Source organism: Monodelphis domestica, chromosome 6 (genome assembly GCF_027887165.1).
Source record: "Monodelphis domestica isolate mMonDom1 chromosome 6, mMonDom1.pri, whole genome shotgun sequence".
Classification (NCBI taxonomy): Eukaryota; Metazoa; Chordata; class Mammalia; order Didelphimorphia; family Didelphidae; genus Monodelphis; species Monodelphis domestica.
In genome coordinates, this window is record NC_077232.1 from 248,882,708 (window position 1) to 248,906,690 (window position 23,983).

Below are 23,983 nucleotides of genomic sequence, written 5' to 3' on the forward strand. Positions count from 1 at the left end.
ACATGGACATGTTGTAGGAAAATACTTAAATATCTTATATAGTTTATGTAAATATTGGCTAATATCCTATATATTTATAATTCAGTAAAGTTGCTTATTTTCTCACATAGCAGAAAGAGTATAAGATTAAATGTTAAAATGAGTTCTTTTCCTATCTTAGACACTAATTGTGTCACCCCAAAAATATACAAACTGCAAGATCAATAATTTCCCCATTTCTAGAATGGCAATAGTGATGCCTAGTTGCCCTTTGCTGCCCAATAAGGATGCTTCCAATATCAGTTAAGATCAGGTATATAAAAGAGCTTGAAAATTGTGAAGTTCTCTACAAATATCCAGTATTTCATAGATGCACAATATTTTACAAGAGCTGTGAGTTCATGCATATGCAAATCAATACTAATAACTCTATAGCAAAAAAATAATTTAACTCAAATATACTAATGTGGTTTAATATCAAGGCATCCCAAAGAACAAAGATTGATGCTTTCTTACTATCACAGAGCAATAGCAATAATGCTTATATTTGATTCAGATCCTGTTTGAACACATTTCTGAAACAAGCTCAGGCAATTTGGACTTAGGGACTTGGGAATCTGTCAAGAAGAGTCTTTCTAATATGATCTAATGGTATTTTCTTCTATAATTGGGGCTGGAAATGCTGTCAAAGCTCTTACTATTCTAGTATTTCTGCTTCTAATTCTATTCCAAGTTTGGAAATGAATCAAACTTGAAAAATCATGTAGCTGTATCTATTTTGACCTCCCAGGGTAAAAAAAAAAAACTTAACTGGCTCATCAATTGAAATATTGAGCCTATTAATTTATAAAACCAATTAGTGTTACTAAATTTTGCATTGAATTAAGCTATTTTATTCTTGAACTCAGTTGCTGTTTTATCATAATATTATATAGATATAGCCAATATGAAGTTCAGTGCTACACAATGTGACCCACATAGATACACACAATTTGGATCCCCAATTGAAATTAGAAAATCCTTTCATCCTAAGAAATGCAAATTTTATTAATGAAATGTGTATATAACATATATAAATATATATATATGTGTATGTATGTTTGTATACATATTTGCATAGACTATCTTCATTAGAAGTCAAATAATAAAAGATTTCACGAATAAGTTATTTTTGTTTCTATTTAGTTTCAATTTAGTTATTTCAGTTGTTTCCAACTTTTTGTGACCCCCTTTTGGGGGGGATGATGTTTTCTTGGCAAAGATACCATGGTGGTTTGCCATTTCCTCTTCCAGCTCACTTTAAAATGAGGAAACTGAGGCAAACATGATTAAGTGATTTCCCCAAAATCCCAGTTATTAAGTGTCTGAGCCAGACTTGAACTCAAGTCTGTCTGACTCCAGACTTGGCATCCTAGTCACTGTGCCTGCTAGCTACCTCAAGATATTACTTTCCTGAAATATATCAGCTATCGTCTTCATCTCTCTTTATCCTAACCATTATGTTTGAAAAGACAAAAGTAGTGTTTTTTTGAAAAATAAAGTAGGAATACAGGGATATGAGGAGATTGAATGGAGAACTACAAATCATAGAGACCAGTTAGGAAGTTATTGAGTATTTCAGACTTGACATTATGAAGACCTGAACTGGGATTCTGGCAATGGAGAAATCCCATAACAATTAGAGTTATCTAAAAGTAGATTTGGCTACTTCAGTACAGAGTATAGTATTCAAATGGGTTCTGGAGACCATTTTCCCCAAATGCTCTAGAAAAAATTTTCAAATAATACTGGGGAGAAAAAGCCCAGGCATCCCTTCTAAACCTGAGATTCAGGGGTTCTAAAATGGAAATAGATTTGGGAGGAGAAAACATATGGTTTGAAGGGAAAATTAATAAAACGTGTATATGAAAAGGCTTTTTATTCCCCAATTATACCATAATCTATTAATCAAGTCCATAAATTATCATTAATAAGTGTCAACTATGTACTAAACAAACAAACAAAAAGGCAAAAGATAGCACCTGATCTCAAGGAGCTCACAATCTAATAAGAGAAACAACTATGTATAAGCGACTAAATTAATTAGAGATAATTAACATAGGGAAGGCAACTGAGAAAGACTTCTCACATAAGGTGGGACTGTAGATGAAACTAGAAGGAAGCCATGAAAGTGAGGAGGAGGAGACTAGGCATAAAGGATTTCTACTGAAAACACTCAGAGGATGGACAGCTGGGACTAGCTATTGCTTCATATATCTATCCCCAGTCCTATCACAATGCCATAGTAAAGTCATAATAAATGTTTTTTGATTAAATTAATTTTGTAACTGATTCAGTATTGGGAGAGAGAGAGCAGTAGTCTAATAGCACAACAGAGAGCAGACATAGCTGACTTAAAGATTTCATGTCTGAATGAATAGGAAAATAAAAGTTCTACCAACAGAAAATAATTTTGGAGGTCAGACAAGGAATTCCACTTTAGGTTTGATTTTTATATGATTGAGTACTTTGAGATTATAAGAGACAAAAGTGGAAATATGTAATAGACTGTGATAACAAGAAATGAAAAAAAAAGACTTTGCAAGTAGAATGATTTAATAAATTAACCATCTAAAAAAAAGATCTGGCGGTTTTAGTGGACTACACACTCAGTATGAGTCAGCAAAAGGATGTGGAGGCCAAAAAAACTAATGTGATTTGCAGTTGTATTTAAAAAGGCATCACTTCCAGGAATAAAGAGGATAGCATCCCTTTGTACTCTGCCCTTGGCAGGCCATGTCTAGATTATGATGTTCCATTCTGGGCAGCAGAGTTTAAGAAGGTCATTAATAAATTCGAGAGAATTCTAAAACGGGCGAGCATGGTGTTAAAGGTTTATGCAATATAAGGATCTTTTGAAATTTTGGGGGTCAGGTGGAGAAAACATGACATAGGAATTGACATAGGAATTGATGGTGGGTTGAGGTAAGGATGACCAATGTATTCAAGTTTTTGAAGGTCTGTCTTATGGATTAGATTGATTTGTTTGCTTTATCTGTCCTCGTGTGACAGAACCAAGATCAGTGGGTGGGTTTCATGTCAGGGAAAATTTCCTAACAGAGTTTTCTAAAAGCAGGATGAAGTACCACTAGAGGTGGTGAGTTTTCCCTCACCAAATAGATACAGAATGATCACGTGTCAAGTACTTTATAGTGGGGATTCCTTTCAAGTATAGGCTAAATTAAGATCACCACCTAGGTCTTTTTCTTCTCTTGAATTCTATGGTTCTGTGATTTGGAAGACAATCCAGAGCTAGAAAATACAGATTTGGGAATCAACTGCCTAGTAGTGATAATAGAAACCATAACAAAAGATGATCTCTCCAAGATTAAAAGAATGAGGAAAGAAAAGTTTAACATTTGAATCTAGAAATTCCCAAAGCAATGTACAAGAGGAGGGAGAAAATGAATGAAACAGACAAGTGTCATTTAATTATTTAGTCATTGAAACCCAAGGAAAACTGAGACCAAAAAAAAAAGGTAATGAATGGTCAAAAATAGTGCTGAAGACCAATCAAAGCCAAAAAGGAAGACAGAAAAGATGGTTGAACTTAACTATCAAACATCATCCTCATCTCAACTTAAAGTCAGATTGCAAGAAAGAAAATTAAGGGATTTTGGTGACAAAATGGGGTATAGATATTTGGTCCTGATTCAAAGTAAGGGAACAATAGCTTCAGGTGGCATGGGGAACAATCATATTTTTTTCCAGGATCTGGAAAACCTGTATATTTTAGAAGGCAGAAAAGTGAGAGGAGGAATGAATCATATTTGGGAGGAAAAAGATAAAAGTTCCTTGGGCAGGGCTGGGATGGGGTTAAGACTGGGCACAATCATGGTGTGATGGTAAATAAGCTTTAGCAAAGGAAGAAGGTGAGATGATAGAAACAGAAATAGATCCTCTAAAGTAAAGAAGCAAGAAGATAAGAAGTTCCTACAAAAGAGATGTACAGATTTTGGAATCTTGAGGACCCAGATTCAAATCCCAACTCTGTCGTGTACTAAACTGACATGATGTCAAGCAAATGTCTTAATCTCTCTTAATACATTTTCCTCTAGGTCTCCTTCCAGTTCTAAATATGTTTTATTGGGAAAGAGGGGCATAATCAGGGAACTACTCATCTGTGAAATTTCTCCCATTTCTTCACTTCTCCACCACTAAAGGCATTTGAAGAAATGATAGGATGTAAAAGGAAAGTAACAGCAAAGAGAAGGTCAGTTTTTTTGTTTGGTTTTGTTTGGTCTTGCCATTTTCAGCCTCTGAAAGATTACATCTATAGTTTTAAAGGGCATAGAACTTTGAGTAGCTAAAACCCTGAGTGACCCATTCAAGTACTATTTGGGTAAAAAAGTGGCATCGACTGAGTCCCACCTTTGAAGTTTCCCCTCCCCTTCTGGACTTTGATGAGAAGTGTTTCGATTCATTTACGAGTTGTGAAGATCTTCTGTCACCCTTATGAAATCATAGGGCTAATTTCTGGACAAAGGATCAGTCACACTTCTGGTGTGCTTAAAAAGCAGGTCAGTTCTGAAAAGGCAGTCATCCCTGGCGGTTGAGAAAAAAAGCCAGTTACAGCAATAGATCTCAGCTTTAGAAGAAAGCTACGTTCTTTATACCAATGGCATCTTGCATCTATGCCTAGCAGAGAATAGTCCTAGAGTAGCCCAACCCCAAGGTCTAGCATGAAGAGACCTAGGCTCGAGGAGTCCAGCAAAGTTAACTACTCAGAAGAGAATCTGCATCTGGAAGATACAATGTGAAAACTCCTCAAGAAAAGTCGTTGTCGCCCTTTAATGCTAGAAATACGCTTCCCCAATGATGTGCAGTCCCTGTTTTTATGCTTCTATTGGAATACTCCATCTGTAGGTCCCCCATTCCCACTGGCTGCACGTGTACTTGTGAGAGAGTGTTCTATAGCTATTCTCCTTACTACTTTAGTATATGCCTTTCTTGGAGGTGACTTATGTTCCCCAACTGGCAGAGGCTCATTAGTGATAGATTAAGAATGTTAAGCCAGAGAGAATAATGAAGAGTTTTCCTCCAAAAGGACACAAACCATGAATTGAGTTGACTGGAGCTCTCTGCCTCTCTCTCTCTCCATCTCCCTCCACTAACTCAGGGAATCTTGTGTTCTCTTGGTAGAAAATACATATTTGAATACATATAGACACTGAGGCCAGTGAAAGATGAAATGACAGAGGAAACAAAGGTTTGAGCTTCTGAGCAGTAAATCAGCTTTATTGCCCCAAAATCAGATCCAGTACCAAGGCAGCCAGGCTTAATTTGTCAAATGATGGGCATGAATAGCTTAATAAGTCAGTATGACTTGAACCTCTATTTCCCCAATCATTTCATCTTTAGCTTGTTACCACACACATACACATACCTACAACAAATAATATGTATGCAAATACTTTATGCAATATATATTCATGCACATATATACACATAAGCACATGAAATACACATGTTTTTCTACACATGCATGCAGAAAAAGAGAAACAGTAGAGATGAAAGGATCTAAAACAGAGACTGGGTACATCTGCATAAAGGAAATATGAGGAAGAAAATGAACTCACAAAGGAGCAGCCGCATCAGTAGAAGGACAGCTAGAAGAGGCCTGTGTTACAAAAGGAAAATGGCAATAGAAAAGGATAGGAATGTCAATGATTTTTTTCAAAGTATCTTGGTGAATTGTGTGTATTTGTAGATATGCTAATTAGGAGATGGTGGGTATATTGAGACTACAGGGAAAGACAGGGACACAGGCAGAGAAAGACAAAAAGAAGCAAAGAGTTGGGAAGAGAAAGAAAAAGGGGGGGCAGAGTCAAACAAAAGCAGTGGGGAATTTAACATTTTAAGGACAAAGGATGAGAGGATAATGGAAGGCACAAAAAATTGTGAGACAAAGTAGGGAAGATGAGAGAGTTTACAATAAATGGTCTCAAGTTTGTTATGCTTTTTCTTGATCTTTCTAGAAAAGTAGGAGGCAGATTGGCTGGTCATCTACTGGAAAAAAAGGATTTCAAATGAAATTCATGGTTTGAGAAGAGAGAAGACTTTGAATATCCAGGGCAGGGAGAGTAATTGGCAGTAAAGAAGAGATAAATAAAAGATAATAAAAGAATGACTATGTCGCAACTGAAGTTAGAGTAAGCAAAATTGTACTGGATCCTTCCCTCCCCCACACTATGTTAGCTTTTATGTTAACCTGGAAACTTCCAAGGAAAAATGACTGAGTAAGGAAGGTCATAGAGGGTAGCTGTGGAGATAGATGGGAGAGCATCTTTCCATATGGTGGTTCATGTTTTGTATTTCCTCATTTAAGAAAGTGCTTTTGTTGATGATAATTAAGTGCACAGTAAAAGACAGGCTATAGGAGGGTGAAGAAGGCCTCTGGAGATCATATCTTCCAAATTTAGTCCATTCAACTAGATAGGCTTGAACATGGCTGAGAAACTCACTGAGAGATTTCTGGCAGAGATTAATAATATACAGCAATTTTCTTAAGGGATTGGCGTAGAGCATCGCAGGAATTGAAACTAACTCTAGTCTTATTCAGCATTTTCCTAATGATCTGGAAGAAGAGTTGCCTCATGTTAATTAAATTCTCTGATAAAATTAAATAAATATCAGTAAGAACTGGGAAATTATGCAAAAGAACCTACAGAGGTTAGTCGCATAAGTGGAAAATAACAAAATGTGATTGAGTTTGAAACAAGGTAAAATAACAAAAGCACCTAAGAGAGTTAGCTCAGCTGCAGACCCAGGAAAAAAAAAAGCAATTATACTGAAAGAGATGATCTGGGGGACATACAGAAGAAAAAATTCAACATTGGGTATAATACCTGAATGCTTCCCCTTCCCATACCCTCTTTTACACCTTTACTAACATCATCTCCACCTCTGAGAATCTATGGTTTTCTTTAAAACTCATAGAACCAAAGGAATAACTTAATGATATTAATATTATTTTTAAATAAATTATTTTGAGGACTTCTATAAACTGATGAAAAATGAAATAAGCAGAACTGGAAGAATGATGTATCCAATAACTACAATAGCAAAAAGGCAGTTTTCAAAGCTGTACAAACTATGATAAAATGACCATTCATGATACTAGAGGATAAATGCTAAAACATGCTATCTATGTCAGAGAGATGATAGGCTTAGGGTGCAGAATGAAAAGTAGATGTTTTTTATAGAGATATTAAGGAATTTGTTTTGCTTGAATATGCATATTTATCACATGTAAAAATATTTATCTTTTCTCTTTTTCCAAAGGAGTGAAGGTATTATGAGAAGGAAAATAAATTAGAGATTTTTTGTTTTGTTTTGTTTTTTTTAAAGAGAGATGGACAAGAAACAAAAAATGTGAATCCTTTGCTATAACAGACTTCTTAGGAAGTAGGAGCAATCTGTAAATGTCTCTAATATAAAAACAAAACACATCAAAATGTGCTCTTCATTTTAAGTGCCATTCCCACCGTGAGGTCTTTCTCTGTTTCTCTAGAAGTAAGTGCCTTCCCACTAAAAGTTACCTTCCATCTCTACTATATTTATCTTTTATATCATTATTTACATATAGGAAAAGTGCTTCAAATCTATTCATCAGATCTTAGCCTTTCAATTTGAATCAATAAATTAAGGTCTGACCAGAGCCTAGATATCTAGAAAGAATAAAGATATCTTCACTAGGTGTAGAAAAAATACTTAGTCAATTTGAAAGAATGAAAAATTAGAAGAAAATGTAAACTTGTATCATCAGAAAAACTACAGACCTGGAAAATAGTTTGGGGAGAGATAACTTAAGAATTATTGTACTACTTGAAATCCATGATCATAAAAAGAGCTGAGAAGTCATACTTTAAAAACTAAAAAGGAAAACTGCTTTGATATCTTAGATCTAGTGTTTAATATAGAAATCAAAAGAATCCATTGATTATTGTGATAGTTAGGTCAGCACTTTTTTGAGTATAAAATGTTCTATACTTTGCACGTCTCCTTATCATTGCAAAATTATACTTATTTCACCACAAACATATAAACATGCATATGAAATTATGGAAACTAAATAATAAAATGACAATAAATAATAATAAAATTATATTGAAAAGTAGTTTAAGGAGGAATATGTGGAATATGAAAATAATAATAGTAATAATAATAACAACAACAACTAGGTGGTACAGTGGATAGCATACCTGATCTGTCATCCGGAAAACGAGTTCAAATTCAGTCTCAGATACTTACTAGTTGTGGGACCCTCGGCAATTCTCTAAATCTCTGTTTGCTTCAAGTTACTCATCTATCAAATAAAAATAAAAATCACAACTAATTTCTAGGGTTGTTGTGAGGATCCAATGAGATAATAGTTGTAAAGCACTTAGCACAGTTCCATTTCACCTAGTAATTCCTATGTAAATATTAACTGTTACTATTATCACACAGAACTTTAAAGATTGCACAGTGCTTCATGAATATGATCTCAATTGATCTCTACAACAAAACTAGAAGGTATTTAGTATCATTGTGCCCATTTTGCAGATAAAGAAACTGAGGCAAACAGGTTAAGTCACTTGCCCAGGGTCACACTCTGCAGTTGGATTTGAACCCAGATTTCCCTGACTCCAGCTCTACCACTCTGACCATTGCCCTATCCACCTGTCTTTGGATTTCTGAAACAGAAATTACACTACAGTATATCAGCCTTCTAACTAGAGACTTAACAAGCACGCATGCTTAACAATTTAGGTAAAAAATATCCTACCTGCCTGGATTGCATTCTCTCTTCACTTCTGGAGTGCTCTTAGAATTCTGAGTTTTACTGAAGGGTCCAATCAGATAATACCTACTATAATGCCTACTACTTTCCTGACTCCTTTAATATTTTCTCCCTCCTGAAATACGTTTATATTTACTTGTTTGTTTCTATGCCTTACCATCCCCTCTGCTCCCACAAAGGATGCTAACTCCTTGAAGATAAAATTTTTTTTTTTAATTTTTGTATTTTATCCCATGGTAACTTGCAGACAGCAAGAAAAGAACTTTACTTGGAATCATAAAGATGGTTTTAAATTTTGCCAATGACACTGGCTGTGTAACCCTGGAAAAGTAAATACATACTAGCTGGATGACCCTGTAAAAGTCACTTAATTCTTTGCCTCAGTTTTCTCATTTGTAAAGTGAACTGGAGAAGGAAATGTCAAGTTACCCCAGTTTCTTTGCCAAGAAAACTCCAAATGGGGTAATGAAAGGTAGGACACAACTGAAATAACTTCACAAAATTCATTCATTTTATAATACAGAGAATCTTTCCCTTTTATGATTCTTCACATAACTATCTCTTATATCTGTGCCTTTCTACAGGCTGTCTTCTATGCCTGAAAAACACTTCTGACTCAGTTCTGCATTTTAAAATCTTAAGCTTCCCTTCAAGACTCGGTTTAAGTACGAGCTGCTATATGAGGCATTTACTGATTCACCAGCTTCTCATCATTCTAAGTTATCTTTCTCTTTATGTATTTGTTATTTATATACATATATATATATATGTTATCTCCTTTAATAGAATGTAAACTCCTTGAGAACAGAGATTGCTTATTTTTTCAGAGTCCAAATTCCTAGTGATTATCCAGGTTCTTCAAATATAATTGGTGTTTAATATTTGTTGATTTGTTGACTTAAGTATTTGATGGTTTATCACACAGAAGAGGCTTTGTTTCATCCTAAAAAGTAAAGCTATGAGAAATGGATAGAAGTTATAGAGATAAATTTATATTCGATGGAAAGAAAACTATCTTAACAATTGGAGCTATCTAAAAGTGGAACTGACTGCCTTCAGAGGCAATGAGAGTTTCCTTGTTAGACATCTTCCATCAAACGATGGACTAAAACCATTACTATGTTTATATCCCAAAGAGATTTTTAAAAATTGGAAAGAACATCTTTGTTCAAAAGTATTTAAAGCTGCACTCTTTCTGGTGGCAAAAAAATTGGGAACAAAAGGGATTTCCCTTAACTAGGGAACTCCTGAGCAAACTGTGGTATATGATGGTGATGGAATACTCTTGTGCTATAAGCAATGATGAACCAGATGATTTCTGAAAGATCTGGAAAAACCTACATGAACTGATGCAGAGTGAAATAAGCAGAGCCAGGATATCATTGTAAACAGTAACAGCAATATTGTGAAATGATCAGCTGTGACAGGGTTTGCTACTAATAGCCATACAATGATCCAGAACAGTTCTGAGGAACTTATGAAAAGGAATGCTATCCACCTACAGAGAAAGAATTGTTGGATCAAGAATGCAGATGGAAGCATATGATTTGTCACTTGTTTATTTAGGTACACATGTTGGGGTTTTGGACTTAAAAGCTTATTCACTGACAAATATGAATAATATGGAAACATGTTTTGTTTGATAATATATTTTAAAACCAGATTAAAGGGCTTGCCAACTCCAGGAGGGTGGAGGAAAGAAGGGAGAGAGACAATTTGGATTACATAACTTCAAGAAACTCATGTGGAAATTTGTTATTAAAAATAAAAATTAAAAATAATATGGCCCACCATTTGCTAAGTGTGTCATAACAGGGATGTTTTTTTTCATGTATGGATGATATAAGGAATGAATACATTGTATAGTTATCAAATATTCAGATGACATAAAGCTGGGGGTGGCAGTTTTAAAAATAATTTTGTCAAACCTGAGTATCAAAGTAAATTAAATACAAATGAATTTACTATGAATAACTATAAAATCTTACCACAGGAGTTATCTTTTTCCTGTAAGATAGAAGTGAGTAAAGCCCTCCAAATATTCTTTGGATCCCCTACATGGGGTGTGCTATAGTCATCTAAATAGGCTCATGGGAGTGAGTTGTTAAATTTTTATGGTGAGCATTTATGCCTTGGATGTTGGCAAATGTTACACAACAGGGCATGATTTGCTGCTTTGCCCATTGCCCTGTCTTAAGAATGGAGAAAAACTTTAATAATGCAGAATAAACTTTAAAATGCTATATGTATATGTTCTTTAGAGAGAGCTAGTTGTTAATCATGTGCCAACCGACTGTCATCTCCCTTGATCAGATTTATAGGAATACATGAATGAGATGGAGAAGAACGCATGGCTTGCAATCTATAAACCACAGATCCATTTGAGTTAATATGAGACCTTACATTTGAGTTCCACAAAGTGGGGGAGGCAGTGTTAGATAATGATTCATTTGAAAAAATCTTTGAGGTTCATTGTATTGCAGGCTTATTATGAGTGAACAGTAAGAAATGATAGCACCCAAAGCTAATACAGCCTTACACTAAATTAAAAGAAGAACAATGATGCTGTATTGTGCCCTGGTTTGAACATACTTCTAGAGTATTGGAATCAGTTCTGGGTGCTGTGTTTTAACTTACAACCGAGAAGCTGGAGAATATCTAGAGAAGAATGGATAGGGTGGTAGGTGTCCTCAAAATTATGTGACATGAGGATTAGTTGAAGCAAATGGGACATTTGGTTGATGGAAGAGAAGACTCAGGGAAGGACACAGTACCTGTCTTCAAATAATTTGAGGATTGCCAACTGGAAGGATTAGAGTTGCTCTTTTTAGCCCCAGGGGGCAGAAGTAGCAGCCATAGGTAGAAGCTGTCATAATATAACATAGCATAGGATAGCATAACATGACAGTTTTATAGTAGCAACCACTGAACTCCTGGCTTGCCAATGAATTAAGGATCACTCATCAACTCACAGCTTTCCAAAGTGAGTCTGATTAAGCAGAACTACTAGGAGGACCATGATGAATATGCCTGGAACAGAGCAAATCCATGCCTATTTGGAAAAGTCAGATCACAGACCTTTGTTGGAGTGTGATTTTTTTGGTTCAAATCTTCTGTCCTGTTCTATCTTTTTCATAATACCATTTGGAGTTTTCTTAGCAATGGTCCTAGAGTGTTTTGCTATTTCCTTCTTCACTCATTTTATAAATGAGGAACCTTAAGTAAACAAGGTGGGATGATTTTCCCAGGGTAACACATATAGGAAATGTTTGAGCATGGATTTGAATTCAGATTTTCCTGCTTACAGGTCTAGCGCTCCATCCACTCTGCCACCTAGCTGTTCTTTGATCATGGAATCATTCATTGTGATCCTGAGGTGAACATGTAAGACAGAGGAGTCCTATTTTCTTACCAGCCAAATGAGAAGCTGTACTAGATAGTTTTTTCCACCCCCTGTGATTCAAAGATTATGGTTATGTTTTGAATAATCCAAATCATCCAAAAAGGAACATATCTTTTAGGATTTTGAATACAGGAAATAAGATTGACAGAACTGTTTTCTCAATGTCAGTCAGGTAAAGAGAAAGGTCCATAAATGAAGGATGAGAATATGATAAAGGCACTCAAGAAGAACATTTTTCTCCTAAGTATTAGTAGAGGATTATATCTGAAATATACATCATTCATTGAGCATCATTTGTCCCAAACAATACTCTTAAAAATATGAGCTACATAAATGTACCTTCATCCACACACCCTCCTCTACTGAAAATAATCATTGGAAATATGAATACTTTAGATAAATTTTAATATTTTCATCTTTAGTTCATTACTTCCATAGCTCTTAGTAGTTATTCCTTCCATAAATATAGGTCACACTTCAACCAAATTTAATCATCTAATCAACACGATTACTGCTTCAGTTGTCCAATGATTCCACCCACCTATGATGATGTCCCATGCCAAAATTCCCCTTTCTCACTACTACTAGCCTACATGTGTTGCCTCTCCTAATTATAATGCAAGCTCCTTCAGGACACAGAGAGTGTCTTCAATTTAGATCTCTAGCTTCTATTCTTGTGTCTAGGGATTCTTTTTCATTCATTCATCTGTTCATTCACTCATCCCTTGCCATTTCTATCAAAGTCCTTCCACAAATCTCTAATGAAGCTGGTGAGAGAGTATAGATAGATATACAGACAAATAGATAGAGATAGATAGATAGATAGATAGATAGATAGATAGATAGAGAAATGTATATACACTAGATGTCTTCCTGTGTTTCTTTTCATATTCTGTGGCCACTACTACAGTGCTTGGTCTATCTTCATCTCACAATATGTATCACTGGTTTTTTTTATATACATTTGTGAAAATGTACTTTATGTCACTTCTTACACCCAAATCATTGATGATACTACTGTTTACTTAAACCCACAATAGTGACTCAAGCTTTGTTTGTTTCACATGTTTGTTTGTTGCTCATGAACCAAAGTCCATGCGCATGTTAGGACCAAGTGATTGAGATAGAAGAAGCAGCAACTTTGGGATATCTCAGGTCAGAGATGGTAAGAGGACCTGACAATTTCTCAAAGAGAAATGAGAGAGGTACCTGTGGTAGCACTCTAGATGCAGTATTAGTGTTTAACAACTCCATTGCCTACAACCACCTCTGAGTCATAGTTTAAGGTTGGAAAGAACTTTCAGGCAAAATGGAGTAGGAGCTCTGAGAAACTCCATTGACTGAATCCACATCTAGGTCATAGACCAAAGGCAAAAAGGAACACTTTTGATCAAGATGAAACAGAATCCCTGAAGACCAATATTGCTTTGGGTCAAGAGTGATCAAGAGCCCTGAGGGATAGTATTACTTCCAGTCCAAAGGGATCATTATCCCAGTGGAGCAGTATCATTTCCTCAACCCTTCTAGGGTAAAGCCAGACTAGGAGAAGAGTAACCATACTTCTCTCCAAATGATATATATTACCATATGAGCACTAAAAACCCCTAATGACTTCAGAGGTCATCAAGAAACAATAAAACAAAGTCAAAAGAATTTAAAAAAATAAAAAGAAATGTGAAATATCACATTTGAAAAGGAACTGACCTGGAAAATAAATCAAAGAGATAATTTAAGAATGATTTGAATTACGTATAAGCCATGATCAAAGCCTAGAAAACATATTTCTTTTCATTTTTTATTTATTTTTAAATAATTATTTTTTCAATTACATGTAAAGACAATTTTAACACTTATTAAAATGTTTTGCTTCAAATTATTTCCTTCCTTTCCCTCTCCCCTCACTATATATATTGATCATACATATTTAGTCATACAAATTATGTGTCCATATTGTTCATATTAGGAAAGAAAATTGACCCTTTAAGCATACACAAACAAGAAAAATAAAGAATGTTTTTTTATAAAAAATCACTCTCTGCTCTTCATCAGTTCTTTCTCTGGAAATGGGTGACATTTTTCTTCACAAATCCTTCGGAATTGTCTTGGATCATTATATTGCTGAGAATATAAAAGGTTGTTGGAATTAATCATCATACAAAATTGCTGTTACTGCATATACTATTCCCTTTGGTTCTTTCCTCTTCTCTTTGCATCAGTTCATATGTTTCCAGGTTTTTTGAAAGCAGCTTGCTCATCATTTCTTATAGAATAATAGTATTCCATCACAATCATATTCATAGTCATTCACAATTGATGAGAATTGATGAGAGTTGCTATAAGCATTTTGCACATATATGTCCCTTTTTTATATCTTTGGGATACAAACCTAGAAGTAGTATTTCTGAGTCAAAGGTTATGAATGGTTTTATAGTTCTTTAGGAATAGTTCCAAAATGCTTTTCATAATGGTTAAAACAACTCAAAATTCAATGGACACTGCTTTAGTGTTCCAATTTTCCCATATCTACTGCAACATTTGTTATATTCCTTTTCTGTCATTTAAGCCAAAGTGATAGGTATGATGTGGTACTTTAGAGTTGTTTTAGTTTGCATTTTTCTAATTAATGGGTGAATATTCATTTTTGTATGACTATAGAAGCCTGTTGATAAAAGTGAAAGAGGAGAGTGTAAAAAAAGCTGGCTCGAAGTTTAACATGAAAAACAACTAAGATCTTGGCTACTGATCCCATAATTCCAAAAAGAAAGGGAAGAAATGGAAGTAGTGTCAGATTTTATGTTCTTGGGTCAAAGATCACTGCAGATGGAAACTTCTGCCATGAAATTAAAATATAGTTGTTCCTTGAAAGGAAATCAATGGCAAATCTGGACAGTGTACTACAAAGAGAGACATCATTTTGCAGACAAAGGTCCATATAGACAAAGCTCATTTTTTTCCAGTAGCAATGTATGGCTGTGAAAGTTGAACTATAAGGAAAGCTAAACAGAATCAATACTTTCAAAATGTGATATTGGAGAAGACTTTTGAGAATCTTTTGGTCAGCAAAGAGAACAAATTAGTCAATACTTAAAGAAATTGTTTGAGGCTATTCACTGAAAGGTCAAATACTGAAGCTTAAGCTTAAATACTTTGTCCCCATAATGAGAAGACTGATTCACTGGAAAAGATCATGATTTGGAGGAAGATTGAAGGCAAAAGGAGAAGATGGCAATCAATGATACAGATAGATGGAAACAATGAACATGAACAGATATTGAGAGGTAGTAGAGAATAGAAGGACCTTGTATGGTATGATCAATAGGGTCCCAAACAATTTTACATGATGGAAAAACTGATGAAAAACAAAAATAGATACTTTTGATTTCTTTTCTAAATATTACCTGTTCATATTGTTTGACCATTTGTCAATTGGGGAGTGACTTATATTCTTATAAATTTGGCTTAGTTCTCTAAATATTTGAGAAATTGTTTTTAGCATAGAAACTTGATGTAAAAATTCACAATTTTGATTACTATATTTTTTCTTCCAACCTATTTTAGTCCTGTTTGTCCTCTCTCCTTTCAACCTGTTCATCCTCAAAACTGTTTTGCTTTTGACTCCCACCTATATGTCCATTCTTTTATAAGGCATCCGTCTTCTCTCATCTTCCCCTCCTACTTCTCTGTAGATAGTATAGATTTCAATGTCCAAGGAACTGCATATTTTATTCTTTCTGAGCCAATTCTGATGAAAATAAGGTTTAAGCTTCATCTACAGCAATCCTTGATCTTCTTTTCCATTATAAAAGCTCAAGAGCTTTTATAAATGTGAGAAAATCTTACCTTTCCTTTCCCCCTATTCCCAGTGCATCTGTATTTCTCATAGTTTGGGTAGGGGAGATTTGTCAACTTCAACCCACGCCCTCTTTCTATGTGTACTCCTTCTAACTGTTCAGATAATGATAAAGTACTTACAAGTTGCATATATCATTTTCTCACATAGAAAGGTAAACAACTTACCCTTATCAAATCCCTTATGATTTCTTTTTTTTTTGTTTACCTTTTTATGTTTCTCTTGAATTTTATATCTAAAAGTCAAAATTTTTATTCACCTCTGGCCTCGTCATCAGTAATTCTGAAAAGTCAACTATTTCATTAAATAGCTGTGTGCCCTGCCTCCCCCAAAAGATTATAATCACTTTTTCTGGGTCAATGATTCTTGATTATAATCTTACATTTGCCCTCCAGATTATCATATCCCAATCCCTCCAATCCTTTACTTTAGAATCTTCAAATTATGTTATTCTGACTGTGACTTCATGACATTTTCATTGTTTCTTTCTGGCTACTTGCCCTATTTTCTTCTTGACCTTAAAGCTCTGCACTTTGGCTATCATATTCCTGGAAGTTTTCATTTGTGGAACTTCTTTCTGAAAGTGATTGGCAGATACTCTTAGTTTCTATTTTAATTTTGGTTTTACTATATCAGGGAAGTTTTCCTTGAAAATTTCTTAAAATAATATTTCTAGGCCTTTTAAAAAAATCATGGTTTTCAGGTAGTCTAACAATTTTAAATTTATCTTTCTTGATTTATTTTCTAGTTACTTTCTTTTCCCACTGATATAGTTCACATTTTATTCTATTCATTTATTATTTCTATATTTATTATTTTTCAGTGTTCCCTGAATCATTAGATTCAACTTGTCCAATTTTAATTTTCAAGTATTGTTTTCTTCAGGAGGCTTTTGTGCTTTGTTTTCCATTTGGCCACTTCTACCCTTTAAAAAATTCTTCCCTGCAGTAAATTTTTGTACTTCTTTTACCGTTTGGCTTATTCTGTCTTTTTTTTAAAAGTATCATCCTTTAACATTTTTGTAACTCCTTTAATAAGCTTTTTAGACCCTTTTACATGATTTTCTTGCATCAGTCTCATTCTTTCCCCAATTTTTCTTCTCTTTCTCATTTTATTTAAAAAATCTTTTTGAGATCTTCCAGAAATTCTTTTATGTCCTGAGACCAATTGATATTTTCCTTTGATGCTTTGGATTTAGCAATTTTGATTTTTTTGTGGTTTGATATTCCCTTTCATTATAGTAATATTTTTGGTCAGATTATTTTGTTGTTGTTGTTTGCTCATCTCTCCAGCCTATTTTTTTTTTACTTTTAACTTTACATTAAATGTTGGGCTATGATCATGTAAAAATCAAGAGGCATTGCTACAATCTTCAGATTTTTCATTCAGCAGTTTTCAGAAGTAATTCTGGGGAGTTCTTCCAAGGTGTTATAAACTAAGTAGCAATGTCATCACTTCTGCCATGGCCTGTGCTCTATAGCAATCTTTTCTGCCCTTTTCTCATTTCTTTTAGTACTCCCATTGCCTTGGTACTGGGACAGGGACTTGAGTCTATGCAATTCAATAATAAGCATATATTATATGCCAGACATTCTGCTAAATATTTCATAAATATTATCATGTTAGATGATCACAACAATTTGAAGATGTAGGTGCTATTATTATCCCCTTTCTATATTAAAGAAACCAAGGTCTATAGTTAAGTGGTTTGCCCAGGGTCACATAGCTAGGAAATATGTGAAATCAGATTTGAACTTGGGTCTTCCTGACTCAAGACCCAGTGCTCTATCCATTACCACCTGGCTGCCTTGTACTTAATGACATTTGAAAAATAATAAGATGTCTTTTGAAGTCCTATCTATCCATTAGATTTAAAAGAAATAACTTTCTGGTTACTTTTTGGGTTTTAATCACCAAAGGGACAGATAAATTGCTCTCTGTTATAACTTGTAAGTATCTCATGATTATAAAAATGATTCTACTGAAGTCATGTTCAAAGGAATTTAACCTCCCAAGCCTCAGTTTCCTCATCTGTAAAATGTGGGGCTTCTGCTAGATCTCAAAGTTCCCTGCCAACTCTAAGCCAATAATCTTTTAAGTGCTTTTAAAAAACTTAACTAGAGATTATGAATACATTTATGGCTTATTTTTTAAACTATCTGACTTTTTTGGTATCTATCCAAATTTGTAAGATATTTGTTCCCTGCAATGCAGATTCTATCCAAACAAATATTTTGGGTCTTCTATGAATATAAATGTAATTTCATTAGTAAGAGAGACAACTAGCATGTATATTAACCGCACAAATGCAAATCAAAAACTCATTTCTAACTTAAAGTTGTAACTTATTGTTTAGTTTGTTGAGAATGAACTCATTTACTCAAAATTGCACTTCTAGTTACATGTATGAAGAAAGTCATGAAGCCAGATCTTCCTGATTCCAAGGCTAGCCTTTCATCTATTATGCCATTTTATGTCTCTTGTTCATTTATATGTGACCAAATTTTGAATATTCTACAAACTTGAGTCTAATTTCATTTTCAGGCAATGTGGATCTAGAAATGGCTTCAAAGCCAGGAGAACTTGAGTTCAAGTTTGGACTCTAAGGCATGCCAACTTTGAAACCATAGGTAAGTTATCTAATTTAGACTCTTCTCATTGTTTAGTCATTTTCAGGGGTGTCCAACTCTTTAAGATCCCATTTGGAGTTTTCTTGGCAGAGATAATGAAGTGGTTTGCTATTTCTTCTACAGCTCACTTTACAGTTGAAGAAACTGAAGCAAACAGAAGTTGAGTGACTTTCCCATGGTCATATAGCTATTAAATACCTGAATCCAGATTTGAACTCAGGTCTTTCTGACACCAGGTCAGGTACTCTATCTACTGTACCATCTAGAGTCCAGTCTACTCTCTAACATAAATTTCAGGGAGTTTTTGACATAAACAGATAAACAAATTTTCCTTATCTAGAAAGTTGCTTCTACTATCAAATCAAAGGTCCAGTTTTAATTGAATCCATCATTAGCTCACCAAAATTAATATTAAATATATCTGTGCAACATTTCAAAGTTCAATATTAAGGAATGATTCAAATTCTCCAGAGAATATTTACTACTATAACTGGAGGTCTGACCATTGTTATCCTAATAAAGACATGAAAAGTCTTAAGACTGAGCCTCAAGTCTCTCCTGTCTCTAAAGGAGAAGGGAAGAGGAAAGACGGCACTTGAAATAATGACATCTGACTAAATGATCCATGGAGATAAATTTCCCAGGATAGGGGGCTGCTGCAAAGGTTGTAAACTCTATGGTACTTAGAAGAAAGGAGGTTGGCTCTGGCCCCTGCCAGAACCTCCTGACCCAGCAGCTTCAGATAAGAGAATAAGGATAATGGGGATAATAGGAGCACCAACTCCCAGGGTTATTGTGAGGATTAAATAAGATAATAATTGAAAATTGCTTAATATGGTGTCTGGCAGAAAACAAGCTACCTATATCGATGTTGGCTATTATTATTATTATCAAAGAAATGGAGGCTATGGTCAATTATACACAGACAGAAAGAGAGAAAGAAAGGATCTTCTATTTCCATTCACTGAGATTGCTTCTATGTACTCAAGCTAATAATGATAATTAGCTATTATATTGATCTTTAAGGTTTGCAAAGCACTTTATTTATGTTATCACACTAGTTCTTCACAACAACTCTGTGGGATAAGCATTAATTTTATTCCCAGTTACAAATGAGAGGATGGAGGGCTAGTGATTAATTTGACTAGCTCACAATTACATATCTAGTATTTGAGACTGGATTTGAACTGAGGTCTTCCTAACTCTGAGTTTAATAATCTGCTCCTTGAGTCTTTTACCTGACTATGAATTAGAATGATTTTTATTGATAGCATATTATTGAACTCCCCCAAAACAGAGTTTTAAATGAATCTGAACCATTCTGGATACCCCTAAGCACAGATGAGCTAATAGACTTGTGTAAGGGGAAATTTTGCTTAAAAGAATCAAGAGGAATCTTCTAGTGACACTGAACAAATCACCTCCTCTTTGTTCCCTTCGGACACAGAGTTCTATCCTCTTCTGATTCCACTCTCAGAATGAAGATGAATAAGGAAAAAGTCATACTCAGGGACACACCACAGAGGAAGGAGTTGTGAGGAGGGGTTTTAACCACAGCCAGGTAGAGTGTAGAAGGAGGAAGCCTCTAGTTTTTCTCTTCAGCCAAAAATCCCATACCAAACCACTGCTAGATTAACTTAAATTCTATGTGAGGGAAAATGGTCAGGGAAGACAATGACCAAAACCCATAAATATTCCACCTGAATTAAGATGTGAAGACTTAGTTTAAAATAGCTTTTTAATGAAGTTTGAAGACTAAAATCACCTTAGGAATAGCAGTATTTTTTACTGTTATTTGACAGCATCGGAGTACCAGAAAGGGATAGAAAAGTGAAAAAAGGAGGGAATACTTGATATGATGTGATGCCAAAAGAATCCTCTCCTTTTAGAAAGCATACCCTTTTAAGGTGAATGAGAGGGAGTTTTCCTTGCATTCAAATCCATAAGTTTTGCCATTGCTATATGTACATGTCTCTTTCACATTAGGTGAGTTTTCTTAAGGTCTTGAGGCTCTGTGTCTTTTAGCTAATTGGAAAAGGTAGGTCAATGGAAGCCACGGAATGTTATGCCTTTACCCTCTGGAATACAGTTAATTAAATCTTCCGGGGATTCCTCCAAGTAAGTCACAATTCTTGGCAGACATGCAGAATCAAGTGTTCAGAAGAGAAAGACATCTTGGACACCATCTGGTCCAACTCCCTAATTTTACAAATTATAGAGGAGAGACCCAAAGAGATCATGGGTCAGAAACAGAACTCATGACTGAGCCAGTACTATAATTCACAACTTGAGATACTCATTGTGTTACCATGGAAAATGAAACTAAGCTAGGATGTTCCAGGTCATGTAGCCTTCCGTACTTTCAGCATCAACACAAACTTGAAAGGTCCTAGAGCAGAATGAATAAGATATTTGGTTCTGGTCTGGTTCTTTGTTATTGTTTTGAATACCCTTACCTTCCAGCTTAGAATCAATACTATGTATTGATTCCAAGGCAGAAGAGTGGCAAGGGCTAGGCAATGGGGGTCAAATGGCTTGCCAAGGTTCACACAGCTAGGAAGTGTCTGTTGTCTCTAGACCTGGCTCTCAATCCACTGGGCCACCCAGTTGCCACTGTTGGTTCTGTTTTAAATCTGGAAGATAATATAATAGGTACCCTGTCTATTTTAGGAACAATTTTAATGTCATTCAATGGAATTGCTTGGAATTCTCTTTCTCCACTCTGCCACCTGGCTTCCCTGACTTCCTTCAAGTCCCAGCCAAAATCCTAACATTTAGGGGGAAAATGTTTCCCTATCCCCCTTAATTTTCATGCCTTCCCTCAGTGGAGTATCTCCAATTTAAACTCTGGATATCATTTTGGTATATAATTATCTGCATATTATCTTCCCCAATAAATTCCTTGAGTGAAGGGACAGTTTGTTTTTGTTCAAGCTTAATAAATGGTTGTTGACTTGATTTCAGGAACTGATGGGCTCACTGAGAATCTGCCACTTCCTCTCTTTTTCACCATTTTAGTTTTCCTAAGGGAAAATGCCAAATTTCCTTCAGATATATTTATTATGTAATTCTTTAAACGCAGAGAAATATCACAGAGAAAAAGGGGGAGAGAGGGGGGAAGAGAGAGAGAGAAAGAAAGAGAGAGAGAAGGAAGGAGGGAGGGAAGGAGAGGAAAGAGAGAGAGAGGGAGGGAGGGAGGGAGGGATACAGAGAGGGAGAGAGAAAGGGAGGGATGGAGGGAGGGAAAGAAGGAAGAGAGGAAGGGAGGGGGAGAGGGAGGGTAGAGAGAGGGAGGGAAGGAGAGAAAAAAGAGAGAAAGGAAAGGAGAGAAGAAGGGAGGGAGAGAAGGAGGAAGAGAAGGCAGGAGGGAGGAAGAGAGAAAGGGAGAGGGAAGGGAGAGAGAGTAGGAGGAAGGGGGGAGGGAGAGAGATTGAGAGAGAGAGAGAGAGAGAGAGAGAGAGAGAGAGAGAGAGAGAGAGAGAGTTAGTTAGTTAGTTCTTGACAGCAGGGAATGTCTTCTTTTTTTAATATTACCATTGCTAGCATAGTGCAGTGGCCTGGAGTCAAGAAGACCTGAATTCAGATCTGACCTCAGATATTTATTGGCTGTCACCCTTGGTAAGCAACTTCACTTCAGTTTACCTCCATCACTGGAGAAGGAAATGGCAAGCCATTCCAGTATCTTTGCAAAGAAAGCCTCATGGACATTATTGACATGCTATGGTCCACAGAATCATAAAGAATCAGACATGACTAAACCACTGGACAACAAAACAACAAAATATTGAAGCAAACTCTTTAGAATGTGTTTTTTAATGCTCTCCATGGTCACATATATGTGTATAAATGTAAATTTATATAAAATATTTCTGTGTATTTATGTCTTCATGCATACACATATCCAAAAACATATATGTGGATGTTGGTGCCTATATCTATCTAGCTACCTATAATAAGGGATGAGACCTAGACACCTTTATATGTGTATGAGGCCCATACAAACACATTTATGTTTTTATATGTATATATATGAGGCTTTATCTCATATAGATAAAAATATTCTTTAATCTCTGGAGATGATAGAAGATAGAACTGGAGATGTCTATTATATATATGTGAACTTACAGGAATATAATATATATGCATATCTGTGAGTGGTATATATATACATATATATACATTAAGATATTTTTTAAAATGTCCTTTAATATGCCCATCTTAATATACTGTTCAGACATCAATAATCAAAATATATTTATTAAGTGCCTCCTCTATGCTCCTCACTCTGATAGGGATGTGAATATGAAGAAGAAACATGGTCTCTGCCCTCAAGGAGCTTATAATCTAATAGATGGAGGAGGGGACAATAAATAAAGGAAACTGAAAATCTTCTTGGACAGCATAGTGGAGAAGTCAAAGAAATCCAAAATGAGTGCAGCCAGGTGGAAAAGGAGACCTGTCTCCTATCTCATCTCCTTTACTGAAGTTTGAGTATCTCATGGTTCCACCCTCACACAGAATGCCATAGTCCATCTTCTGGCTTGTTTCTATATTTCACTGATTCTTAGGGACATTTCTGGGATGCTAGATTTGGCACTGAAAGGAATTGGGGCCATCAAGTCCAAGTCCCTCTTATAACAGAGGAGGTAACTGAGTCACAGAAAAGATAAATAAGTGGCTGGCAGAGTCACGCAAAATGAGTAACTGAGGTGGTATTTGAGCCTAGGTATTCCTGCCCGCAAAGCCTGTGCCCTATGTTGCCTCTCATGGCCTACTGAATGGAGAAGTCCCAGGCTTGGAGAGAGCAGGACTGTGGTCCATATCTAACCTCAGACACTTGCTGGAAAGATAAGTCGATTCGAGGTTTAAAGACCTCGATTATAAATTGTCCTTCTACAACTCATTCACCATGTGACCTTTATGGAATGACCAGATCTCTCTAAGCCCATATGACAAGCTGTTTGCTCTATTTAAATATGTTCCAAATGGTGTTCCAAAAGGAAAAAGTTGGTACTCTTTAAGAATGGGAATTGTTTTAGAGGCTGTTTACCTGAAGGAGAGTCAGTCTGAGATGGCTGAAAGTTTAAATATGACACGTGAATTAACCTGAACTATAGAGTGGGTAAATATGGGCAAGGAGATCATCCCAGCAATTCTGAGATAAATTTGGTCTGTTCTGGTAGAAAGATTAGGGATAAGTGGTGGCTTCACAGCTGCCATCTTCTTTCTTTAAAAAGGCTTTTTTTTGAAGTTATCTAAAGGGAAAGAAGATTAAGAGCCAAAAAAAGCAGAATGAA